We start from the raw sequence: 10,000 nt of genomic DNA on the forward strand, positions 1-10,000 counted from the left end.
AAGAGAAGATTTTTTTTCATCTACTCGGGGACAATGAAATATGTGCACTTGACATTTCTCGAGCTGCTGAAACGAAATACATTTATTTATTTTTTTTTTTTTACATTCCTAATTTCGATTTACCAATTCCTGATATACGACAGATAGATCTTTACTAAAAGCCGGTGTTTATGCTGTTTTATAATCAAAGCCTTTATTAATATTTATTTATTGATTTTTTTTTTCCTTTTTTTTAGAATTCAAATACAGGAGTATTCGTATGTTTTATAGACGCATATTTTCTTTAGCATTAAGCATTTGTAACCCCTCTACATCTCCAGAGAGAGAGAGAGAGAGAGAGAGAGAGAGAGAGAGAGAGAGAGAGAGAGAGAGAGAGAGAGAATCTCCGTTTAAAGTTAATTTTGCTCCTGTCATTACCGACGCGTAATGAGAAACGAAATGACCGAGGGGAGAAAAACATTTTGGCAATGTTATTGGGTTAAATGAGCAATGAAATCAAATATCTCAGGAGACCAAATGATTTCTTTTTTTTCTTTTTTCCAAGCACAAAGCAGAAATTGAGGGAAGTTATGTCAACAGTAAATGCACTAATTGTATCTTTAGACAATCAGAGTTTTATAATATTTACCACGATTTCTAATCAGAACGATGGGATTTAGCGATATTTACAGAATTACTAATAGTTCATGTTGCTATTTTGAAAACATTTAGCAGTAGTGGATGCCTATTGAGATAATGTAGATTTAATATTAATTATTTTAAGTATTCACTTGTTTGAACGTTTACGCCACCATCCACCTGTTGAGATTCTACTGCTAGAGTGTTATTGGGTCCTTGACTGGCCAGACAGTACTACATTGGATCCTTGTCTCTGGTTACGGTTTTTCTGTCTTTGCCTACACATACACCGAATAGTCTGGCCTATCAATTCCACATCCTCCCCCTGTCCTCACACACCTGACAACACTGAGATTACCATACAATTCTTCTTCGCTCAAGGGTTTAACTATTGCAATGTAATTGTTCAGTGGCTACTTTCATATTGATAAGGGTAGAAGAGACTCTTTAGCTATGGTAAGCAGCTCTTCTAGGAGAAGGACATCCCAAAATCAAACCTTTGTTCTGTGGTCTTGGGTAGTGCCATAGCCTCTTACTTGGGGGTAAACTCGAGCATGCTGTTTCATTCTATTCCTCTTCTTCTTGTTTTGTGAAGTTTTCATAGCTTATATGTGAAAAGCCTAATTTAATGTTGTTACTGTTCTTGAAATATTCTATTTTGATTGTTTATTCCTTGTTTTCTTTCCTCACTTGGCTACTTTTTCTTGTTGGAGCCCCTAGCTTGTAACAACAACAACAACAACAACAACAACAACAACAACAACAACAACAACAACAACAACAACAACAACAACAACAACAACAACAACAACAACAATAATAATAATAATAATAATAATAATAATAATAATAATGCCATTTATGGTCATAGTAAATACCGACCATACCAATTGGATAATATTAATTAAGAATGCTATCTATAATACGTAGGAAATAGCGATTTTTGTCATGAAACTTTGTGTATTATTAAATTAATTTATATTTTACGAAATGTATCAGTTTTAAAGGTTTAGGACATAGATTTTGAAGATAAAGCTATGAAAGTTTCAAGGAATCAGAATGTGCTAAGGGAAGCCTTAACATAATGAAAGGTTTGATCAGCGAAGCTGTAATAGTCAGGGCCACCCATACTTTTTTGGTTTGCTGTGAACGATCAGACCAAAATCTCCCTCCTACACCAATTTGCAGTGGCCACCATGGTGATGAAAAACTGTCTAAATCCCTGACCTAAATACAACAACCCTGTCTCGGTCCCCAGTTCCCAGCGGCAGTGACACAACTCCCCAAGGTAACGGCCAGATATTTTCCACTGCAGGGGGTAATAAAAATCTCTGGCTAGAAAAAGGCCACCGGTGGAAACTGAATCATGCATCATATATTGTCTGGACCCTGTCTAGGGAAGATTATCTTGCTGCGTTGCAAAAAGAGCTGAAATAGATAAATTGGGATATGATAGGATTGAATGAAATTGAAAGAATTGGGGAATATTTTAGAGTTAAAAGAGGGTTATGCGTTTTGTTTCAGAAGACATGGAAGGCATAAAAAAATGGAATGGGTTTCTTATTAATAAAAATCGTTTAAAATAACAGAAAATATTTATAACTTTTTAATAAAAACTTAACAGGTAACAGAAGAATTTTATATTAGTGATAGGATTGTAGGATTATGAAACTAAATAAGTATGAACTGAAGAGAATTCAAACGTATGCTCCAACAACATCCCAAACAGAGGGAGAAATTTATCTTTTATGAAGATCTGAAGATATCTTTGAAAAGCAGAAGACACCATTTACATTTGTTTTGGGTGATTTCAATGCTACCGTAGGTCAGAGAAAAAGAGGAGAATCAACTGTAGGGAAATTTAGAGTAGGCACAAGAAATGACAGAGGAGACATGCTCGTAGAATTTGCAGAAAGAAACTATCTAAAAATCATGAACACCCTTTTTTATAAAAAGAAATGGAGAAACGAAAAACGAAATAGATTTTATTCAGTGAAAAAGTTAATTTAGGTAAATCTAGCGATCATAGAATGGTGAGAAGTAAAATTTGTCTAAATCTAGAAAAAGAGAGAAAAGCGAATTAAAAAAAAAAATAAACACTCCTGTAATAAGAGAAAAATATGATGAATGTAGTTTAGCAATGGAAAATGGGTACTCCCAGCTACACGTGAAATGGAAGCAAGTAAAGAAGAAAGGAATAGTAATTTAATAATTTGTCAGAATCAGCACTAAGAGATAGGTGGGAAAGTTCTTAAACAAGATTAAGGAAAACTATCAGAAAACACAAATAACCTGATAAAGAATGGATGGGAAATAAGGGTCAAATCCAAGTGAGATGAAATCAAATTAATTGGTAGGCATAGTACTATTACGGTACTTTATTTTTAAGGTTTGCTTTCCTAGTCCTATCACATAAGGGAACCCTGCGCATTACAGGACTTAAAAGATCAGTTTGTTGTATACACTCGTAGGTTAGTCAGGGCACCAGTCACCTGTTGAGATACTACCACTAGAGAGTTATTGGGCCCTTTGTCTGGCCAGATAGTACTACATTGGACCCCTATCTTTGGTTATGGTTCTTTTTCCCTTTGCCTACACACACACACACAAGTCTACCCTATCCTTTACACATTCTTCAATGTCCTCATACATTTGACAACAATTCTCATTGGCTCAAGAGATTAGCTCCTGCACTATAATTGTTACTGAACAATTATAGTAATTATAGTAATTATGGTAAGCGACTATTGACTCTTCAGTCATGGTAAGTAGTTCTTCTAGAAGGACACATCAAACCATTGTTCTCTATTTTTGGGTAGTACCATTGTCTTCTACTGTCTTGGGTTAGTTTTTTTTGCTTGAGGGTACTCTCGGGCACATTATTCTATCGTATTTTTTTTTCTTCCTCTTGTTTTTTTTAAACGGTGTGTTTGGCAGGCTTAATAGAAGGGACATGGATGCCTAGTGGTTTGTATCTATCATTTCAAAACCATCCTTACTGTCCTCCCTTCAGTTGATGTGGCTATCCTGGAGGGTATTTAGCCTTGCATTGTATATTGGCTATGCTGCGTTGACCAGTTTTCCTGTTTTTTATCTATCGTCTATGGGTTTCATCACTCACTTTATTTATATTTCTGTACATATTGTTTTTATCATCATTATTGTTAATTTAGTTTTTAAGTATGATGAATCTTTTTCTTAATGCCAATAATTCTTATCCTGTCTGGAGACATTGAGTGAAATTCGGGACCAATACATCCTAGACTTCGTTAGTGTCATCTACTGTATTGCGTTAGTGTCATCTACTGTATTGCAATATTTGTGGTCTGCATACAAATATTCAAGACCTTACAGTTGCATCCAGGCAGTATGATATTATTTTGTGCTCAGAAACTTTAGTTTCTAATATGAGGCACTCATCTGAGCTCCTTACAATTGGTTTCAAGAAGCCAATAATTTTGAAATGGTATGCCATTCCTAGGGCCAAGGGAATGGGGGATGTATATTAGGACTGAGTACCCTGTTTCTCATAAGTCCTGCTATGAATGTGGATGTCATGAAATTCAGGTAATACAAGTTTGTGGCAGGCATGACAACTTCTATTTGTGTTTGATCTACTGTAATCCAGACATGGATGATTCTAGCTTTGATTGTCTTCTTACCATTATGTCTAAGATACAAGATGATAGAAAGGCTTCTCTTGTTTTTGTTGGTGATTTCATGCGCACCATAGGGAGTGGTTAAATTCTATTTCTTCTACTGGTCGCCATGGCTTAAGAGCTTTGGGCCTTGCCTCTGAATCAGGCTGTGAGCAAATCATAATTGAAGCAACTCACATCCGGTAACTGCTTGGACCTCGTATACACCTACTCTCTTGGTATTATAAAAAGTAAGGTTGGTTCCCCAGTTGGGACATCTGATCGGGCATCGATTTCATTAGTAGTGAAGACTGAATAGCCTGTTCCTGAGGTACCATACTCATGTAAGATTTATATAAGATCTCAAACAGACTGGAATGGCATTGTGGGTGATCTTTTTGGCATGGATTGGTTACAATTGTATAATAGTGTCGAGCCTGTTGTTTCTTTAAATGAGAATCTAGTCAACATGATTGATAGGGGTATCCCTTCTTGTGTGCTAAAGTACCGAGTGAAAGAAAAACCCTGGTTCAGCGATGATTGTAGACATGTTTATTTTTAGAAGCAGGAGGCCTATCATCTTTGGAAGGGTATCATCAGATTTGACTTGGATTAACTATACTCAGCTTAGAGCTTTTGCTCATAGTGTTTGCATCCACTGGAAAGGAATAAAATTTAATCATAAAAGAAACCCTTTCTAGTACAACCCAGGAACATAAGTTTTGGGATACCCTTTAAATCTGCCTTTATGGTACAACCCAGAAAGATAAGTGGTGGACTTTCCTTAAATCTGCACTCTTTGGTGTAGATGCAACTTTTCCTCCTCCTACTTAACCAAATGGCTCTGTCAGTCACTATCCAAAGGAAAAGGCAACCCCTTTTAGCTATATGTGTTTGACAGTAAGCAGAGTAACGAGAAACTTTATCTTCCTCATTCCTGTTATCCTGAGGTTAAACTAACTATTTCAGTTTTTCGATCTCGTGAAATTAAAGCTCTTGATGGATATGATGCTTTAGATAGTAGGTCAAAATGGCATTTTATCTTTTTTTTTTTTTTTTTTTTTATAAAGACTGTTGATTTCTAAGTTCAGGTTCAGGTTCTGGGGCGAGGCATAGCCTTTACAACGGCGCCTCTAACGCTTATCTTCTTGTACTGTTTTGTCTTTTCTTCCACATTATGTTCAATACTTCTTTTTTCTTTTCTGTATTTGTTTCACTAAATAAAAATAATCCTACTATTTTCTTTGGGTCTTCGTCGTATGGTTGTTGTAGCTCAATTACTTTATTCCTTTCTTTTCTATATTCCTGGCAAAATAACAAAAAATGTATCAAATCTTCCTCCTCATTTTCACAAAAATTACAGTTTACATTCCCTCCATTGTGTCTATTAACAATATTTAGTTTTAACGTATTAGTTCTTGCTCTAAAAAATATCACTGAAGCAAATGTATTGTCATAAATTAACTCTTCTTTAATTTCTTTCTTCCACGTTCTATATATTTCTAAGCTCACTTTACTTTCTATTTCTTCTTTCCACTTTTCAGTATCCCACTTTCTGGTTTCCGTTTTTATTTCTGCCTTGTTCATTCTTCTTATTTGTCTTATACCTAAACTTAATTCTTCCAAATACTTTACAGGTTGTTTCCACCATCTTCCTTCTTTTTCTTGAATATCCTGGATAATTATTTTCAGTATTTCCTTCTTTCCATTCAGGGTACGATTTAAGTACTGCAGCTTCCCATCCATCACCCTTGCTTTCATAGAAGATGCACCTATCTCCCCTCTTAGAGCAGTATTAGCTGTGCTTTTAGTGGCACCTAAAATCTTCCTATATACCCCATTCTCTATTCTTTGTAGTTTCTCTATTTCAGTTTCTGTTAGATTTATAACATTTGTTCCATACAAAATAGATGGTAAAGCAATACTTTTCCAGAACGTTTTTCCTATCATCACTTTATTGCAACTTTTCTCTATAACTGTATATGTTAGATTAGGTAATTTTTGTGCCTTTTCTATCATTACCCTTTTCTGAGTTTTAAATATATTCCTACTATTGTCTAGCTTTATTCCTAAGTATGTCAAACTTTCTACTACATTGATTCCCTCTATGTTATCTGGCTTTTCTTTCATATTGTAAATCATAATATTACTCTTCTCTTTATTAATTTCCAACCCACATTTTTTACTAGTTTCTACTAATATCTGAATGTTACGCTTAGCATTATGTATATCCTGTGCAATTATTAAGGCATCATCTGCAAAAAATAATGATTCTATCTTTATTAATTGATTTCTGAAACCGTTTCCTTCCTCTTCTATTTTCTTCATGACAATATACGTAATCAGTTTAAAAAGTGAAGTTGATCCTGTGCAACCTTGTTTAATTCCACTTGTAACCTCCATTTCTTGTTCTATACCTTCTCCTAAGTCAACGCCCGTAGTATCTCCTTGATAAATATTTGCAATTGCACTTACGATTTTGGTGTTAATTTTATATTCTTTTAAAACTTCTATTAATACCTCCCTTTTTACAGAGTCAAATGCTTTGCTAAAATCTATCGCAGTTACTATTAAAGGTTTCTTGTTACTATAGCTCTCTTCCACACAATACTGTAATATAAAGATATTGTCCTCTATCCTGCCTCCACCTGTAAATCCTGCTTGACATTCATTGTCTTCTTCATTCATTCTTATGTGGTTTTCTATTTCCTCTTTCACCATCATCATGAATATTTTATAAGAAATATTTAATAGAGCTATGGGTCTTAAGTCTTTTGCCATTGGCTTTCTTTTCTTTTCAATCATCTTTGTTCTTGACTTCTTCCACATATTTGGTTTTTCTTTTTCGTCCAACTCATTTTGATAACATTTCTGTAAGGTTTCAAGACATATTTTGCTTTTTCCTAGTGCCTTATATAGTTCGGGTTTTAGGCCATCTGGTCCTGCCGCTTTTTTTGCCTTTAATTTTCCCAGGCAATTCTTTACTTTTTCTGTTGTGATTTTTGGATTTTTCATTGGTTTTATTTTCCCTTTTGTCACCATTACAAGGTCATAGTGTTCCCTAAGTATGTCCGGGATATTATATTCATCTATTCTTGTTGCATCTTCCTGATGTGCTATTTCATTTTCATATTCTATCTGTTTTTCTTCATTCCAAACTGACTCTATTTTATTTTCATGTTTACAATATATAGTTTTCCAGTACTTGATTAATTCCTCTTTTGTTTCTTCCTTATTTAGCTTATTTCCTTGTTCTCCATAAAGTTGTATAACTTTGCCATGGGCTTTCTGTCTGTTCCTTATTCTATCAATATTCTCCCAGAGTTTTTTATTTTTATCCATTTTTATTTCTTCTGTTACCTTTTTTTCAAATCTAGTAATTTCCTTCTTTATCATTTCTTGCACTTCCCTCTTCTTTTGATCATATCTCTCTTCTAATACATTTTTTACTTCGATGTTGGATTCATTTCTTTTCTTTCTGTTTAAATCCTTCCTTTCCTTTATGCCTTTTCTTATTTCATCGTTCATCCAGGGTTGCTCATGTACCTTTTCTTCATCAAGAACTTTCCTTTTATATACTCTTGCCAATTTTTCTTCTGCAGCCTCTTTTATTATCAGATCCATTCCTTCTATTCTGTCTATTTGTCTATCTCTTACAATTTCCTCTACTCTTGTTGTATATTCTCTTAAACTATTTTCATCTGTCCTAAAGTATTTTACTTCCTCCCATCTTCCTTTATTAAAATTTTTGTTCTGTTCACTCATGAATTCCAGTTCTATAGCGATCAGATTATGATCTGAGATGTCAAAATTCAATTTTTCGTCGTCTATAATCATTTCCCTAAAGTGTTTATACATTTGTTCGTTTACTAGTACGTAGTCTATTACACTTTTTGTTGCAATCTTTCCCATGTATATATACCTTTACATCTTAAATCTCCATTCAATAGGACTAAACCATGGTCATTCATCCAATCGAGAATCATTTCCCCGTTCCTGTCTAAATTCTGGTAACCTAAAAATCCTACATGTCCGTTGAAATCCCCTAATATCAGCAATGCCTCTTCTTCATTTAGATTTCTAATAATTCTTTCACATTCCTGTTTTATTATTTTATCCCTACTTTTGTCTTCTTCAGTATTCCCCGCTGAAAAATAAACCAACAATAATCTAAATGTATGCTTATAAGCATTACACTTAACATGCAATAGGTCTTTACTATTAGTTTCTATCTTTTCCAATTCTAGACTGTCACTATTTCTATAAAGTATCATCAAACCACCTCCTTTTTTATCATTCATATTCCTCATATTTTCTACTTTTATAACACCCTTACTTAAATTTAATCTATCTAACTTTTGGTGTGTTTCTGTCAAGCAAAAAAGTTTATTTCTACTATTTAATTCCTTCTCAACTTCCATCAGTTTTTGTTTTGTTAAGCATTGTATGTTCAACAAGTAAATCTTAAAGTTTTCTTTAATTTTGTGTTTATATTCTTCTTCTTTCCTTAAAGTTCTTGCGTGTCTTCCTCGTTCCGACGAAAATTTTCCCTTCTGTGCAATTTTCCTTTCTTTATGAACCATCCATCTTCACCATTTTGTCTCTTTGTTTGTAATTCTTCCCTTAAGCACCTATCTTGCTCTCTCTCTCTCAACGTTAGATCTGGCGCTATAAAGATTCTACTTTCTCTTGTTTCTGGACAATTTCTAAGGTTCTTAGCCTTTCCTATAATTGTCCACTTCTCTCTTTCACTTTTCATTTTTACTAGTAATGGCCTAGGTTTATTTCTTTGGTTTCTAACCTCTTGGCTATCAGTTGGCCTATTACCTATTTCCAACCTACCTAACCTGACTGTTTCCACTACTTCAACTCCAGTTACCCTTATATTATCTTTGAATAGTCGCTCACACCTATCCTTATCCTTTCTTTGTTTTTCCTCTGTGCTTCCTTCCATGCATTCCTCGACATTATATATTACCAGATTATTTTTCCTCTTTTCCTTTTCCATTATCTCTTTATATATTATTTTCTGCAAGTTAGCAAGAAGTTCTTTTTGCACTTTTTGGAGAATTAGTACTGTTACTCCATTATGTAAATGCATTTGTGGTAACTCGAAGTTCAGCTGATTACAGCACAACTTCCATAACTCCCACACTATATAAAGTTTTTGAATGTGCTTTTGCAAAACATCTAAATAAGTTTACTAGAGGAAATCATCTGTTCCCTAGTCTGCAATTTGGCTTTCGTAAAGGCCTTGGAGCATGTGATGCCCTTCTTACAATCTCCAATGCTGTACAGAGATTCCTCGATTGTGGTCAGGAAATTGTATAATTGGCCTTAATTTTAGTGCTGCCTTTGGCCATGTTAATCATGAAGGCATTGTTTTTAAACTCAAAAAATAGGAATTGATGGGTCTTTTCATAGCATCATTATTGAATTTTTAAGTAGTAGATTGCAAAAAGGAGTTGTTGATGGGGACCAAAGTGAGTATAGGAATGTGATATCTGGTGTTTCTTAGGGTAATGTTCTTTGCCCATTACTTTCCATACTATATACACGTATGTTGTTTGGCCTAGAACACAAGTCCGTTACATGTGCACATGATGCTACTCTCGTTGTTGAATCCCTTAAGAGGTCTAGCTAAATTTAGTGCATAGTGTAAATTATGGGGCATGAAATTGAATAATAACAGAACACAAAGTATGAGTGTAAGTAGGTCAAGGACGGTGGGTCTTCAACATCCG

The sequence above is a fragment of the Palaemon carinicauda genome, chromosome 5, assembly GCF_036898095.1.
Source record: "Palaemon carinicauda isolate YSFRI2023 chromosome 5, ASM3689809v2, whole genome shotgun sequence".
In the NCBI taxonomy this organism is placed as follows: domain Eukaryota; kingdom Metazoa; phylum Arthropoda; class Malacostraca; order Decapoda; family Palaemonidae; genus Palaemon; species Palaemon carinicauda.